The 18310-nt window shown below is 39.0% G+C and overlaps 1 long non-coding RNA gene across 1 annotated transcript; it reads right to left on the bottom strand.

Annotated features, from left to right (window-relative positions):
* Positions 1-13662: 13662 nt before the first annotated feature.
* LOC139936557 (uncharacterized) lies at positions 13663-16006 on the bottom strand. The gene is made up of 3 exons (XR_011785974.1): positions 15888-16006; positions 15281-15428; positions 13663-15014 (listed from the first exon to the last, which is right to left on the bottom strand). It is a non-coding gene; the product is annotated as an uncharacterized lncRNA (long non-coding RNA).
* Positions 16007-18310: the final 2304 nt, after the last annotated feature.

Raw genomic sequence — 18310 nt, 5'->3', positions numbered from 1 at the left:
GTCAAAATTAAAAAAATCTGTGATGCCAGCATCACAAAATTTTCAGATTTCGGGTCAACAAGTTTTTGGTGATTTTATGGTTTCAAATGATACAGAAAGGACTACTGAACACATTTTATCAGTGTGGGATGGGTAATCGAGCAAAAGTTTGAGATTAATTGAGCATTTTGTAAGTTTGGGGTTTTGGGTCAAAATTAAAAAAATCTGTGATGCCAGCATCACAAAAATTTCAGATTTCGGGTCAACAAATTTTCGGTGATTTTATGGTTTCAAATGATACAGAAAGGACTACTGAACACATTTTATCAGTGTGGGACGGGTAATCGAGCAAAAGTTTGAGATTTATTGAGAATTTTGTAAGTTTGGGGTTTTGGGTCGAAAATTTAAAAAATCTGTGATGCCGGCATCACAAAATTTTCAGATTTCGGGTCAAAAATTTTTGGGTGATTTTATGGCTTCAAATGATACAGGAAGGACTACTGAACGACAATTATCCGTGTGGGATGGGTAAACGAGCAAAAGTTTGAGATTTATTGAGAATTTTGTAATTTGGGTTTTTGGTCCAAAAGTTAAAAAACCTTTGATGCCGGCATCACAAAATTTTAAGATTTCGGGTCAACAAATTTTTGGGTGATTTTATTGCTTCAAATGATACAGGAAAGACTACTGCACAATATTTATCTGTGTGGGATGGGTAAACGAGCAACAGTTTGAGATTTATTGAGAATTTTGTAAGTTTGGGTTTTTGGTCGAAAATTAAAAAAATCTGTGATGCCGGCATCACAAAATTTTAAAATTTCGGGTCATCAAATTTTTGGGTGATTTTATTGCTTCAAATGATACAGGAAAGACTACTGCACAATATTTATCTGTGTGGGATGGGTAAACAAGCAAAAGTTTGAGATTTATTGAGAATTTTGTAAGCTTTGGTTTTTGGTCGAAAATTAAAAAACACTGTGATGCCGACATCACAAAAATTTCAGATTTCGGGTCAAAAAATTTTTGGGTGATTTTATTGCTTCAAATGATACAGGAAGGACTACTGAACAACATTTATCCGTGTGGGATGGGTAAACGAGCAAAAGTTTGAGATTTATTGAGAATTTTGTAAGTTTGGGTTTTTGGTCCAAAATGTTAAAAATCTGTGATGCCGGCATCACAAAATTTTAAGATTTCGGGTCAAAAAAGTTTTGGGTGATTTTATGGCTTCAAATGATACAGGAAGGACTACTGAACACATTTTATCTGTGTGGGAGATTTATTGAGAATTTTGTAAGCTTGGGTTTTTGGTCGAAAATTTAAAAAATCTGTGATGCCGGCATCACAAAATTTTCAGATTTCGGGTCAAACATTTTTGGGTGATTTTATGGCTTCAAATGATACATGAATGACTACTGAACAACATTTATCTGTGTGGGATGGGTAAACGAGCAAAAGTTTGAGATTTATTAAGAATTTTGTAAGTTTGGGAGACTACTGAACACAATGTATCCGTGAGGGATTGGTAAACAAGCAAAAGTTTGAGATTTATTGAGAATTTTGTAAGTTTGGGTTACTACTGAACACAATGTATCCGTGAGGGATTGGTAAACAAGCAAAAGTTTGAGATTTATTGAGAATTTTGTTAGTTTGGATTTTTGGTCCAAAGTAAAAAACAAAAAGCTGTGATGCCGGCATCATAAAACTTTCAGATTTTGGGTCAACAAATTTTGGGTGATTTTATGGATTCAAATAATACAGAAACGACTACTGAACACATTTTAGTTGAGTTTTTAGTCAAAAATCAGCAAACAGTGTCCAGATTTCAGATTTTGGGTCAAACAATTGTTGGTGATTTTATGGCTTCAAATGAAACGAAGAATTCTGCTTTTTATGGGGAGAAAGAGTTATTACATGTGCATATATAAGGATACTAGCAGAGCAAGCAAACAGTAAACATGGATTACCTTTTGCATCATCTGAGGCGCAGTGACTCTTGGACTATGGAGAGCAGCAAGTAGTACAAGTAGAATGGTGCAGGCAAGATTGCAAGGCGAGAAGAAGAGGCGTAGGGTGTCTCAGCTTTCACCTGCAGTTTACCTTAGGCCTGTACAACGTATGCATCATCTGAGGTGCAGTGACTCTTGGACTATGGAGAGCAGCAAGTAGTACAAGTAGAATGGTGCAGGTAAGATTGCAAGGCGAGAAGAAGAGGCGTAGGGTGTAGAGGCCTCAACTGTCCTGTACAACGTATGCATCATCTGAGGTGCAGTGACTCCTGGACTATGGAGAGCAGCAAGTAGTACAAGTGGAATGGTGCAGGTAAGATTGCAGGGCGGGAGGAAGAGGCGTAGGGTGTAGAGGTGGCAACTGTCCTGTCTCGGCTTTCACCTGCAGTTTGGAGGAAAAATTACCTAACACAGTGTTATTAAACAGCTCAGAATAAACTGCATGTGTAGTAGTCTTAAGTAATAGTCTCAATTGTTGCACGTTGTGAAGGGGTCCATGGCGTTTTGTACACCCGAGGGGGGAAATACATCCGAGGCGAAGCCGAGGGTGCCATTTTCCCTGGAGGGTATACAAAACCCATGGACCCCAATTACATTGTGCAACAATTGTTTTGTTATACCATGGTCACATGATTTGTCCTCTTCTCAAAGTTCTGTCGTCATCTTCAAACATGATTTATGACGAGTATATAAGAGTATAGCAATGATCAAGGTAATGTACATTGGTTAACGAAATTCATGTTACCCGCCGTGTCGTGGTACATGCATTTTTGTTGCCTGTCACGAGGGCCAATCAAACTTCACAATTTGTGTCCGAGGTTTAACAATACTTCTTGTACCAATTTAATTTCACATTACAGTCTACACACTGTACGAGTCATCTAAATGTTTCCAGTGAAACAGAGATACTGCTTGTCTCTTAAAAGGTCAACTAGCTGATGAGATCAGGGGAAATCGTAATGCATGCAGACCCAAGAACTTTTGAGCTGCGGCCGGTGAAATTCAGTCACCCATCAGTGGTGTGGGGCTGGTTTTCAAATGAAACAGAACGGACTACTGAGGACATTTTATCTGTGCGGACTGGGTATATGAGAACAAGTTTAATATTTATTGAGAATTTTGTGAATTGAATTTTGGGGGAAAATTTTCAGATTTTGGGTCAAACCATTTTCAGTGATTTTATGGATACAGAACGGACTACTAAAGCGTTTTACCTGTGTGGATTGGGTAAATTAACCAAAGTTTAAGATACATTGAGATTTTGTGAAGTTTAGTATTTAGTCAGAATTCAGAAAAATCTGGCAATGTCAGTAGGCCCTATAGGGATTTCCCCCGATTTTGGGTCAAAAAAATGTTTGGTGACTTTATTGTTTCAAATGATACAGAACTATTGAAGACTTTTCATCAGCACAGATTGGGTGTACAATGAATGAGTCAAAGTTTGAGATATTTTGAGCATTTTGTGAAGTTGTGTTTTGGGTAAAAAATGAGAGCAAGGAGAGCCAACATTAAAAGGGAGCATGGGGCCCAACGAGATATGGCAGGGATTGCAGCTGAATGATGAAATTAATGTCATTATTGTGAGTTGACAAATTCACCTACAACTTCACAAAACAAAGGATTTTGGTGGTTCTTTCATAACCGATGCATGTGAAGCAGGGGCGTTTTTTTTTTTCATCTGACGGTAATAATTAATTCTGACTTTACCCAAGCTGAAATCGAGGAGTTCTTCTGACTTTGGTTGTATGGTCTTACTGCTTGGCCTTGCCATTCTTAGAACCATTGTTTGATTGGAGAACTGGTTGGCTACCCTGGCTACCGTTCACGCTTTCTGGAAACTAGAAATACAAATAATAGTAATATAATGTGACAACCTGAGATAAAATATAAAAGTAAACTCTATCAATGCATTTCGAGAAACCTCAAACCTTGGATCAATTTGGCCGGCAGGCGAAATGTGAGATGGATGTAAAAGTTTTAGCCCCTCTTTCAGACTAAAAGTAAAATTCATAGAGCAAGATGTCATTGATAGGGACCCCTCTACGGAAGGCCAATAATGTGGTCATGACTCTAGCTTTATGAGCACATATTGAAATTCCTGGTTAGGATGGCCAGTCTTCCCCGGATGATGCCCAAATTACTTCCATGAACCAACAAGTGATTAAGGGAATCAATGTGTGCATGGTGAAGAGGTTTTCAACTAGTGGTTTAATCCCAACGAGGCCTGGTTCTTGATAATTTTACCGAGACGAAGTCGAGGTAAATTATAAAGAACCAGGCCTTGGTGGGTTTAAACCACTAGTTGAAAACCGATTCAACACACTTTTATTCCCATTCATAAATACCTTTTCGGTCAAAAACATCATCCCTTTTTGGTCAAAAAATAAAATAAATTATAATTGTTCAATGATTTCTTTAAACACAACACCCCTCCAGCTATGAAATGGTAAAGCCCTCCGCCGCCCTCGGGTAAACAACTCCTTATAAGGGAATGCTGTGTGTGTCGCGCATATCGCGTGATGTGGCACAACTGTTTCAGCCGTTGCTCTCGACCAATAGAAATGAAGAAACTGTCTTAAAAGAACAGGTGCAAGGTCATGTGTCACGCCCATGAATTAACACTTTTTATCGGTCATAAACAAAGGTTTATACACACCCACGTGACGCGCTCTCCACCAATAGGAATAGCGAAACTGTCTGAGGTATTTATTAATGTATCTTGCTCTTCGATGGGGGGGGGGGGAGGGGGTGACGAACAACTGCTTACAGTCTGCTTACAGAGTCTGTCCTCCGGAATAGATAAAATTGACTTCAGTTCCTCTGGATGGAAATTGGTTCTTGGTAAGAAAACCCAAAGCCCAATCTTACTCCAATCTATTTCCATCGTATGTGACGTAGGGGTCGATTTCACAAAGAGTTAGGAGGACTAGTCCTAGGAGATGTACAAATTGCATGGATAGTCCTAAGTTTGGCGAGTAACTGGTCCTAACTCGAGATAAGACTAGTTCTGACTCTTTGTGAAATCCACCCCAGACTTAATTGACAGTAAAAGGAACTCACTCCGAAGTGTTAGTTGCAGAAGATACTGCTTCGCTAAAGATAAATTGAGTAGGGCACCAATCACACCAATGCATACCTAAAGTAGTTTTGGCTGGTACTGTGTTCCTGCAAAGCATTCTGTGCTTCGCAAGTTTTTGCGGTTACAGACTTTATGAAATTTGTCCATTGTGGTAGTTGCCACCTTGGTTGAAGCCTTGGAGAGTGAAACTTGGCCTGGAGAATCAAAGGAAGGGAGACTTTGATAGGACTGCGAGAATCTATAAAAGGTCCAGGAAGGCATTAATACTTCTGGAATGATGGCTGCTCAACAAACATACCTCAGATCAAATAGGCCAATTGACCTAAGGTATTGTTAAGGCCCATCTGAAACTCTGACACAAAATGCTGGATGGCTGAACAGAACTTATGGATTATCCCTGTTGTTAGGCGTTTGTTAAAAGAGGTGAAGCAAAAAGTCACCTAGATCTCCTTAATTCTTAATAAAGTATATATAGCAAGTTTGTCATCGTGACATAAAAAGTACCTTTATCTTCAGTATGATGCTTTCAAGATCATATATCTCAAAGTCAAAGTGGATGCCCAGCAGATGGTCCATATTCAGGCTTCAACACAGCTTGAGGAGGTAACCTTCTGTTTCTGATATCCATGGCAACACAGGTCCAAGTCAATCCTCTGCAAGTAGAAGAAACTATGATTTAATCTCACCAACCTAAATCCTTTTCATTTAAGCTACTAGTGGTTGTCCTTTAATTTCATTTAGTTCAAAAACTGTTATCTTTGTTTGAGGATACAAATACCAGTGTCTCAAAATCTTGGAAAGTTCATGGCTAGAACACAATGTGTTTGGGACAAAGTGGACTGGGCCCCGATAAAGCTGTTCAATACTGCTTGGCAATTGTTGTTTCTACAAGCAAAAGTTGAGTCGGGCACCAGCCACAGCAATGAAAACTTCAACTAACTTTTGCTGGCAACTCGTTTTCTGCTATGCAATACTATTCTGTTCTTTGCGAAAATGTGTTTCCACAGGCCAGCTGAGAATAGGTAATGGCAGCTACCTAAGGAATGAGCCCCGAACTACAATTTAAGGAAGGCTGCCACAGATGCCACTCTATGCAGAATAATGATCAGGGACTTTAAGTAAAGACATAGGATTCGAACTGCCTTACTATTTACAGGCAATCTTGGCGGTCTACATGTAGTTGGTAAGACACTGCTCTAGAATTGCAAGGGTCGTGGATTCAAATCACACCCAAGTAAGATGCCTGCAATTTTTTAACAAGACTCAGGAAAGTACTCTTGCCTGGCAGGGTCCTCATCACACAGAGAGAGTCATCTATTAAGTAGTTTTCAAAGCCGTTTTTGAAACTAAATTTATTTAAAGGGACAATGAGGGACTTTTGAGATGCTGCCTGCCAACAAACGAACAAACAAACAAACAAACAAACAAACAAACTTAACAGTCCTATTTTCAGCTCTGAGTATGCACACACATGCTCGGTATTGCACGTATAGGTCTGAGCACGCGCACTATCTGTGAAAAAAGGACCATCCAAAAGTCTCCCATATACTGTTGATTCCTGGAAGACTAAATTCATTTCTATCCTCATGTTTCCTGATCCAGTGGTTTTACTTTTAATATAAGTACCAATTCCTGTGACTAGTGTCTCTAAAATGATTCCCCTTTCTTCACTATAGGTCAATTACACAAACATGATAATTGTAGTATTTTTTCCACTCTCCTGATAAATAGATTTTATAAACTGTAAAGGCAGTGGCCACTGTTGGTAATTACTCAAAGTAATTCTTAGCTAAAAAGCGTACTTTGTAATGAGTATGGGGAGAGGTTGATAGTATAAAACATTGTGAGAAACGGCTCCCTCTGAAGTAACATAGTTTTCAAGAAAGAGGAAATTTTCCTCGAATTCAATCTCGAGATTAGATTTAAAATTTGAGGTCTCGAAATCAAGAATCTGAAAGCACACAACTTCGTGTGACAAGGTGTTTTTTCTTTAATTATTATCTCGCAACTTCGACGACCAACTGAGCTCAAATTTTCACAGGTAAGTAATTTTATGCATATGTTGAGATACACCAAGTGAGAACACTGGTCTTTGACAGTTACCAATATTGTCCAGGGTCTTTAAGAGTAGAATTCAAACTAGTTTCTAGCTGGAACTTCTGTGGAATTTTAGTTGAGAAATCTCTTTGACCCAAATTCTCATAATGTTCATCAAACCCTGGCCTTGTCTGCTTTTGATTGGTCTCAAACAACCATAATGGTCATCATGCTCCAAAGATTCAAGGGTAATGATTTTTGAGATGTTTTGGTGGTTCCTTCAAATCAATGCATGTGATTCATGGCAGTTTTTGTCACCTGATGGTAAGAATTATGTTTGACTTACCCTAGCTGAACTCACCGAGTTCTTCTGACTTTGGTTGTATGGTCTTTCTTGCTTGGCCTTGCCATTCTTAATGCCGCCATTTGGATGGAGAACAGGTTGGCTGCCCTGACTCCTGTTCAAGCCCTGTGGAATTAGACAAAATAATGAAGACAACATGAATTTATATCAAAGTGCAAAATCTCAAGCCTTGAATCAATTTGTCAGGCAGGTTGATGCCAGATTGATGATAAGTTGAGCGCTAGACTGGGTCCCTGTATCCGCAAGGATAAAAAGAGGTACCTGCTATTCATATCCAGTGACCATTGGATACAGTGATATCATTGGATAAATGCAGAGACTATCTGTGTTTGTTTTGATTGGTCTGAAGTCACCTCGGACGACCAATCAAAACACATGGAAAGCTTGCATGCTGTGTCCACATAAGTGTGTATTGTATACATTGCTTGCATGTGTGCATAATGTACTAATTGCATGCAATGTTGGTACAGAATTTGACTGCGTATAACTATGGATGCGTTTGATTAGCTTCCCCAGGTCGACCCAGGGGGGCGCATTCTTTTCTAAGGGCAAATGTAGGCAGATAATTACCCCATGTTCGTCCTGGAATTTTTATTTTCTTTTCCCAGGGCGAAAGGTGTGTAGATAATTACCCAAGTTCTTCCTGGAAAAAAAAAATCATTTACCATTCTCGTGGTGACATCATTGCACCTCCGGCCAGCCCCAAGTGCCCTGCTGGTGGATCAGGTCGCTGGGGCTGGCCCGAGTTGCACTGATGTCACCACGAGAAGGATGAGTGATTTTTTTGCACACGTTTGGCCTGAAAAAAATGGAATAGGCAACTTTTCCAGGACGAATGTGGGGTTATCTGCCTACATTCGTCCTAAAAAAAAAAAAAAAAATAAGCACCACCCGGATGAGCACACCGGGGTCGACACAGGGCAGCTAATTGAACGCACCCATTATGAAATGAATGTAGGTCAAAGGTGAAGATACACGACGGCTGCGCGGTCGGTCTCTGGTGTTATGTATACACCGAGTCTCACCAATGAACGCACGTGGTCACAAACTTTGATCACAGTACGGATGTATAATGACAATTGAAATCCATGAATGTATTTTTATAATTTCATTATTTATAGTAAAATGACGGTAGTCGCAATGGTTATTCTTGGTCTGATCAGTAATAGTGACATCATCCGAGAGTGGTCGAAAGATGGATTGCACACAGCGTTAACGACTGCCATACTTGATAATAAACAATGGAAAAGTAAACACACATGTGTCTGAGCTGCACACAACTCTCAGCCAATGATAGCCTTTTTACGCGTGCACGTTTCATCAAGGTTGGAGGTCAATGATGTCATGTGCAATCCATCTATTGGTGAATGGTGTACTTTACCTTCCAAGCAGATCCAGGGCTTTGGTAACTAGAGGTGATCAACTTTGGTTGTCTCTATGACACTCCATCTTCTGCATCATTATGAGAGAGTCCAACTTGTGGAGATTTATCAGGGTCTTGAGTTATTCATATCTTTAGCTCTTGGGAGGACTGGCAGTATCATCATCACACACAGTGGGGAGAGTCATCTATAAACATGATGATAAATAGGTAGTCATATTGAAAGCCGTTTTGTAAACTAAACTTACTTAAAAGGACAGTACACTGTTGAAGAGTTCAGTTTAAAAAAAATAAGCCTAGTGCAATTCAGTCCACTTCATGGTCGGGCACTAAAGTTCATAATATACCAAGGTTTGAAGAATTCAGTAAAAAAAAATAAGGAAATTCAGTCAACATCTTTCACAGTATACCCAGGCTTTAGAAGAGTTCAGTTAAAAACAACAAGTGCATTTCAGACCCCTTACACCTTTCCTTGATTGAGGCAATAAAGTTTATTCACTGAGATTTTAGCTGTTCAGTTTAAACACAAATGAACATATCCTAGTCGTGCACAAACGTTCAAGTTCAATTTAAGCACTCATAAAAAAAAAAGTAAAATAAATAAATAAATAAATAAAAACGAAGTTCAGTTCGGTTCGCATACCCTTGGTTCATATAGCAATATTTGAAGGGTTTAATAATTTAGAGTTCAAAAATAAGTTCAATTCACATTTACTTGTTAGGTATTAGAGAGTTCTATTGTTAAAAAAAAGGTGAAAGGTTTCAGTATCACGCCACCACTTTGTTAATTTTCATTGAAGATTTCTTGCTTGTTGAAGTTGAACACTTCCTTCTTGACATAGGCCTATCGCTCATAAGACAAAATATTACACACTCTAATATTTATCTTCAAAAGTATTTGAAATTCATGTTTATTTATAGCTTTCATTAATATGATATTTGGGAAAAAGTCTGCTTGAAGGTACATACTTGCCCTTGCTTTTAACACCGTCGCATGCGACTGTGTCTAGTTGCAACTGATTTCCCCGTCTCCGGAGGCCCTGTGTGCGTGGCTGAATGCATGCCGTGTGTTTGGCTTCTCTCTCCCCGTCATGCTCTTCTCCTGCCCGGTCATGTCGTCAGTCTCTGTGCTTCCGTGCTCCCCTGGCCAGTGTTACGGTCTTCAGGGTGAAACTCAGTGGAACTCGTCAAAGCCGGTTGCAAACTCCGCATCGAATTGTCACCCAAATGTTTTCCAAAGAGTAGAAAATAGATGGTTCCACTGTGGTTACTCTGCCAATGAAGTTAGTCAACTGTTGGCTACAGTCGTCAGGCTAAACTCAGTGGAATTCGCACAGCCAAAGGTTCCACAACAATGAAGTTGACAATTCATTTTGCAAGTTTAAGTTGCAGACGTGATGTTGTTCTCAGGTAAAGGTCGCTGCCGACTTCGTGTAGAACTCTCAAAAGCCGGTTGCAAACTCTGAAAATTTCTCCCAAATTCGAGCCACAGATTAATTCCAAATAGTATGAAAATGTCCCCTGGCCGGTGGAAGGGTGGTACAGCTGCAGTCCAAGTCACATTAAATTGAATTTTCTCTGAAGAGCAAACCCAGCACTTTGTCCACGTGCGTTTAAAGCACAGCCGGCCACCACACGCCCTCTAGTTGTTGTGCTGAGATTTGTCTGGAAATGGCATCGCCCTTCTCCAAAAAGTGATTGACGCGCTGGAAGGTCAAATTTCGGCCAATCGAATGCTTAGACTGGCAAGTGGAAAATAAGCCCCGCCCAGCCTATCACTTTTGCTATCACATCTTATACACACACGTGGGTGACCGCAAAACTTTGGCTTGATGTCAAGTTCTCCTAATTTGCATACCAGAAAAACAAAAATGTAAAGGAATGTAATTAAAGGAATGTCAAGGTGTGCAAAATGTCGTCGTTAGCTTTTTGGATGTTGAATAGGTATTGGGTATTGAATGCATGTTGAACAATAATGGTGGACAACTTGGTAAATCTGCCTGTATTAAACGCCCAATCCAAATGAGTACACTGCTTTCAGCCACCCTATCTCAAAAGGACAAATTGTTGTGTTTAAAAAGGCAAGAGAAGACCTTAAAAATCATTATTTCTTTATGGGGTAATAACATTCATTTGACATTTTAAATGATTAATTGATCTTGTTTAAATGAATACTATTCATGAGAGCTATCTAGTTGTTCCACTTGACAGATGTCTCTGCCGTTTTCTTAAAATAAATAAATAAACACGTATGTTTATAGCCTCATTGTCGAGTAATTTTGAACTCGACTAATAAACCACAAAAAGTATACTTTTTGTTTTTCACTATACTTAAAGTGAGATTTACAATTCGTACCCATTCTACGTACGATCTTTTGTATTAATATAACTATGCCAAATACGTATAATGATCAAACAAATAATTTATGATCACATAAGGGCGAAACTAAAACAAGTCAGTTTATCCGACTTCTAAAAAGAAATAATATTGTCGTATGAAAGCCCCTCCTATCACAAGGCATGTATCCACAGTAAACTCAAAGATTGCAGGTTACGTAAAAAAAAATTGTACACAATTAAATCTAAGACGCCAACGATTGTCTGGGAGTGACACAATTGTTGCTCACGATTGAATAACACTAATTTATGCATTCTTTGGTCTGTTGGGAAATAATTGCTTTAAAGCCTACAGTAAAAACTAACATAATTATAGACTGGGTTTATTTAAAAGCCCAACAATTCGTCAACAGATTGCGCTATTTACAATTAACGGTCTCCAAAAATAATTCTTGCGGCATTTTCGACGATGCCGTGGACTCGTACCGCTTGTTGGGTGTCATCACCCGCAAAATGTGTATACCCGACTATTTTTGTTCCGAAATATAGTCTTCTATTATTTGGTCGTTATTCTTTTTTCGTTTGAGCAACATAAGAAATAAAGCAGCTTTTGATAGTACAATGCAATTTGAGAAAAAATTTCACTTCTTACATACAGGAACAAAGGGTAACACTCTTAACCCCCCCCCTCCAGACAAACATAAGAAGCGTTATCGAGGTATAACGCTGATCAGATCGATTCCTATAGGGAATATTCTTCCTAATTAGACATAATATTCAACTCTGAAATATATTGGCAATACAAACTCATGCGGTAAGAAGTGAAGCAGCTTTGAGAAGTAAAATGCATATTGAAAAACATTTCACTTCTTGGTACGGGTATAAATATTCCTATGGGGAATATTCTTCCTAATTGGACATAATATTCAACTCTGAAATATATTGGCAATACAAACTCATGCGGTAAGAAGTGAAGCAGCTTTGAGAAGTACAATGCATATTGAGAAACATTTCACTTCTTGGTACGGGTATAAAAAGGGTAATACCTTAACCCCCCCCCCCCCCCCCCCACCGCAGAACAAAGTTTCAGAACAGATTGACTGTGTTACAGTACCGCAATACATCTTTAATATTATACCTCCAACGGGCAAAGGTTCAAATCCATCAAGGGAAACGGACTGGGAAAATTGTAAACGATTCATGGGTTGAACAAAGCAAAATCGACTGAAGCGGGATATATTAAGCCAAAGACCTCAGGATTTTGCGCAAGTTTTTTTAGGTGAACACAATTCACCCAGGCACATTTTCCTTTGACCAAACAATGCACAGTTGTTTTACATGGCGGGGGTAATTCTATTAAGTTACAATGATAATTCTACATCACACAGTTGTTTCTTGTTGCACATGATCAATGTATTTATTTCATACTAAAGTCATACATGTAAAATGTATAATGTAAAACCTGGCCAAAGAAATGTTCCTTTTCTAAACTCACTATACAGCACCTAGGGCAAAAGAAAACTAGTAAAAGTAAAGTGATTAAAATTATGTTAATGAGCACTTCTAGCAATGAAATACAGATACTGGAAATAATTAAGTTGGAAGAATAATTATACCAATTTGAAAAAAGGGAGTTGATACAGAGTTGAGGTATGAATAAAACTGCAAAGAAAGCTTAGATGGACTTCCATGAGTATACATGAACTTTATCAAAGTCCATAAAATATTCATGAATTGAATGGATGAAACAGTGTGTTATGAACTGTTAATGAATGGTCATAGACTGATCATTAACATTCTTAAACATTTAAATTGGTTTAATGTAGAGCTTTATAAACATATATATAGCTCTAATGATGACAATTAGTTTACAACAGGGTGGACCACGTGAAGGTTGTCATCTCCCACCCCACAATTAACAGTAAAAGAGATCTTAATACATCGTTAATGGGTACTAAACACCATAAATAAACAACAAACCTTGTACTCATAAATATTATAGCTATATTGTTTGATGACAATTAGTTTACAACAGGGTGGACCACGTGAAGGATCTCCCACCCCACAATTAACAGGAACAAAGATCTAAATACATTGTTAATGAGTACTCAACACCATAAATAAACAATAAACCTTGTAATTAAATAACCTTATTAATGAGTACTCATAAACTCATATAGCTATATTGTTTGATGACAATTAGTTAACAACAGGGTGGACCACGTGAAGGTTGTCATCTCCCACCCCACAATTAACAGTTAAACAGATCTTAATACATCCTTAATGAGTACTCAACACCATAAATAAACAAAAAACCTTGTAATTAAATAACTTTATGAATGAGTACTCAAAAACCTCATAAAACACAATGACAATGTCATTACCTTTGTAATTAAATAACCTAGTTAATGAGTTCTCAAACCCTATGAATAAACACAATGACAATGTCATTACCTTAGTAATTAAATAACCTCTTTAGTGAGTACTCAAGCCCTATTAATAAACACAATGACAATGTCATTACCATTGTAATTAAATATCCTATTTAATGAGTACTCAAGCCCTATTAATAAACACAATGACAATGTCATTACCATTGTAATTAAATAACCTAGTTAATGAGTACTCAAGCCCTATTAATAAACACAATGACAATGTCATTACCTTAGTAATTAAATATCCTCTTTAATGAGTACTCAAGCCCTATTAATAAACACAATGACAATGTCATTACCTTGGTAATTAAACAACCTCGTTAATGAGTACACAAACCCTATTAATAGCCAGTGACAATGTCATTACCTTTGTAATTAAATAACCTCTTTAATGAGTACTCAAACCCTATTAATTATCACAATAGACAAAGTCATGACCTTTGTAAATAAATAACCTTGTTAATGAGTAATAAATACAACGCAATTGACACTGTCTTGACCTTTGACATAACTTTAACAAGAGTTAGGTATCCTCATATAGTAACTATTATTAAAAAAAAACATGGTGGCCACCATGTGAGGGTACCCAAACCGATACCATGTAAACAATAATTAGACTAATAAATAATTGGAAGACAGTGACACATAATAAAAGTTTATTCATATTTAATTCATTATTCAAATTAAGTAGTAACAATACAAAACTTAATTACATAAATAACTACTTAATGTTTACAATCCCTTTGATTAGTAATGAGTTACTTTTACAATTAACCTTGTGTTGTTTCGTACTTTGTAATTTGTAAACTGCATTACAAATTAACGTATCTTGGTTCATGTTTGTAATGGCGGTACTTCATTACGCGCACGAAACTTTTACATACTTGCAAGGATGTTTTAACTGCATGAGTGTAATAAAGTACCTCATTACAAACATGCAATTTTTGTGTTTGAATACATGATTTTGTATAAGTAACAAGTTAACATGTATTCTGCCCCACATACTTGTAATGGTACCTTGTTACAAATATGTTGACAATAATTGTGAATGAAGTAAACTTCATTTGAAACGAAATAAGAATATTTATTTTCACAAAAACTTATGTGTGTTATTTTAAATGGCAAAATATCTATCTATCTTGCCTATGTCGCTCCATACTGCAGAAGGAAGGCCCCTTCACCATTCCACCTTTATCGTTCTTGCGCTTGTCGCATCCAAGTGACGCTTCCAAATTCTCCGATGTCATCCATCCAACGCAACTTGGTAACTCTTCGTCTTGTTCGTGTTCTTGGGGTTCATTCTGTTGCACAATGGGTCCATCTGTTGTCATGACGCCTAAGATGAGGTGGTGAAGCAAGAGTGTTATTGGTACTGCAGTAGGTGGCTCAGCATCTGTGATATAATCAAACAAGAAAAAAACCCAGTTAGATTGAGATTTGGATTTAAAGGTTGAATATGTGCGTATAATTATAACAATAATGGCCTTTTATAAAGCATGCATATTCCTAACTCAGTGACGCTCCTGGCGCTTTAACATACAGTATTCGTGCAAGGTATATAGGACTATGTTTGAATTATGAGACCAAAAAAAAGTCTATTTTCTGCACTTTAATGGATTTCTAAACTCTAAACTCAAGCTTAGCTTAAAGAGATCTTACCTTCAAGTTAAATTTGGGACCCTGGTATGCAGCTGAGAAATACTTGAAGTCTATCTCCTCAAGCCATGATGTATCTCTCTTTGTACTGTGATGTCACATCTTCATGGTCCATATTGACGGAGGGCAGAAAAGCAGTCGTCACAATCATCTGAAAGAAAATTACAATGTACTGACATCAGTACAAACCATATAAAGACAAATATATATCATGGGGGCTTAATTTCAAAATCTGCTTAAGCACAAAAAGGAGCCAAGCACAAAAGGGTTATGCCAAAAATATGTCACATGTACAATGACTAGTATCCTGCTGTTTTTTGCTTAGCAGAAAACTGTGTAGCAATATTTTCTGCTGAACTTGGTCAAGAGATAAAATAACAAATTTTTTCCTCATGACATCACCTGTTTACAGATGATATTTGAAAAGTTTCAGTTTACAGATTTTAAAGATTGGGGATTTTGCATTAAAAAACGATGAAAAAAAGATGAACACAATAAATACCTTGAACAGTCCGTTAAATTCATGCGTAAAAACTGTTTGGGTTTCTCATGCAAACAAGACTTAATTCACAAGAAAATAATTAGAATTAGTCTTAACATTACCAGCTACCTCATTCAACAAAAACGCATCATGGGATGTCGTCCTCAGGCACCCTCTGGGATGGCGTCCTCAGGCACCCTCTGGGATGGCGTCCTCAGGCACCCTCTGGGATGTCGTCCTCAGGCACCCTCTGGGATGTCTTCCTCAGGCACCCTCTGGGATGTCGTCCTCAGGCACCCTCTGGGATGTCGTCCTCAGGCACAATCTGGGATGTCGTCCTCAGGCACCCTCTGGAATGTCGTCCTCAGGCACCCTCTGGGATGTCGTCCTCAGGCACCCTCTGGGATGTCGTCCTCAGGCACCCTCTAGGATGTCGTCCTCAGGCACCCTCTGGGATGTCGTTCTCAGGCACCCTCTGGGATGTCGTCCTCAGGCACCCTCTGGGATGTCGTCCTCAGGCACCCTCTGGGATGTCGTCCTCAGGCACCCTCTGGGATGTTGTTCAGAGGCACCCTCTGGGATGTCGTCCTCAGGCACCCTCTGGGATGTCGTCCTCAGGCACCCTCTGTGACGTCGTCCTCAGGCACCCTCTGTGACGTCGTCCTCAGGCACCCTCTGGGATGTCCTCCTAGTGGCCCTTCGTCAGGTAGTATACCACATCACACGCAGAACTGCAGACTCCTGAAATATATGTAAATCAAGTCATTAATATTATTCTCATCAAATTCTTTTCAATGTAGAATAATATTCATGTTGCAAGGTTTATATTTGGCATATTTAAGTACCAGAGTGTTTTTGTTTTTCAAATCACTAAATCCAGAAGAGCAAAACAGTTATGTTTCACCCAAAATAAAACAAATTTGCTCCAAAATGAGTTCAATCGCTACTTTTCACCATTATGTTTGAAAATAATTAGAATTAAACTCCACTTTACCAGCTACATCTGTTGTTTCATCCATTAGACAAAAACGCAACTTCTCGTCCACAGTGGAGGCAGGCACCCTCTGGGATGTCGTCCTCAGGGACCCTCTGGGATGTCGTCCTCAGGCACCCTCTGTGATGTCTTCCTCATCAGGCACCCTCTGGGATGTCGTCCTCAGGCACCCTCTGGGATGTCGTCCTCATGGCCCTTGGTCAGGTAGTACACCACATCCCACGCAGAACTGCAGACTCCTGAAATATATATCAATCAAGTCATTAATAACATTATTCTCGTCAAATACTTTTCAATGTAGAATAATATTCATGTTGCAAGTCTTATATTTGGCACATTTATGTACCAGGGTGTTTTTTTCTTCTTCAAATCACTAAATTCAGACGAGCAAAACAGTTATGTTCCATTCAAAATAAAATAAATTTGCTCCAAAATTGAGTTCAATCGCTTCTTTTCACCAACATGTTTGAAAATATATAGACTTAATCTCCAATTTACCAGCTACATCTGTTGTTTCATCCATTAGACAGAAATCCATCTTCTCATCCACAATGGAGGCAGGCACCCTCTGGGATGTGGTCCTCAGGCACCCTCTGGGATGTCGTCCTCAGGCACCCTCTGGGATGTCGTCCTCAGGCACCCTCTTGGAGGTCGACGTCAGGTACCCTCTGGGATGTCGTCCTCAGGCACCCTCTGGGATGTCGTCCTCAGGGACCCTCTGGGATGTGGTCCTCAGGCACCCTCTGGGATGTCGTCCTCAGGCACCCTCTGGGATGTCATCCTCAGGCACCCTCTGGGATGTCGTCCTAAGGCACCCTCTGGGATGTCATCCTCGTGGCCCTTGGTCAGGTAGTATACCACATCCCACGCAGAACTGCAGACTCCTGAAATATATATGTCAATCAAGTCATTGATATTATTAATCTCGTCAAATACTTTTCAATGTAAAATAATATTCATGTTGCAAGGTTTATATTTGGCACATTTATGTACCAGTTTTTTTTCTTTCAAATACTAAATTCATTAGAGCAAAATTGAGTTCAATCGCTACTTTTCACCAACATGTTTGAACATATATAGAATTAATCTCCAGTATACCAGCTACATCTGTTGTTTCATCCATTAGACAGAAACGCCAACTTCTCATCCACAATGGAGGCAGGCACCCTCTGGGAATTGTCCTCATCAGGCACCCTCTGGGATGTCGTCCTCAAGCATCCTCTGGGATGTCGTCCTCAGGAACCCTCTGGGATGTCGTCCTCAGGCACCCTCTGGGATGTCGTCCTCAGGCACCCTCTGGGATGTCGTCCTCAGGCACCCTCTGGGATGTTGTCCTCAGGCACCCTCTGGGATGTCGTCCTCAGGCACCCTCTGGGATATCGTCCTCAGGCACTCTCTGGGATGTCGTCTTCAGGCACCCTCTGGGATGTTGTCCTAGTGGTTCTTCGTCAGGTAGTACACCACATCCCACGCAGAACTGCAGATTCCTGAAATATATGTCAATCAAGTCATTAATATTATTATTCTAGTCAAATACTTTTCAATGTAGAATAATATT

The sequence above is a fragment of the Asterias amurensis genome, chromosome 4 (genome assembly GCF_032118995.1).
Source record: "Asterias amurensis chromosome 4, ASM3211899v1".
Classification (NCBI taxonomy): Eukaryota; Metazoa; Echinodermata; class Asteroidea; order Forcipulatida; family Asteriidae; genus Asterias; species Asterias amurensis.
Note: the sequence above shows the minus strand (reverse complement) of the source record. Positions and strands in the feature narration are given on the sequence as shown.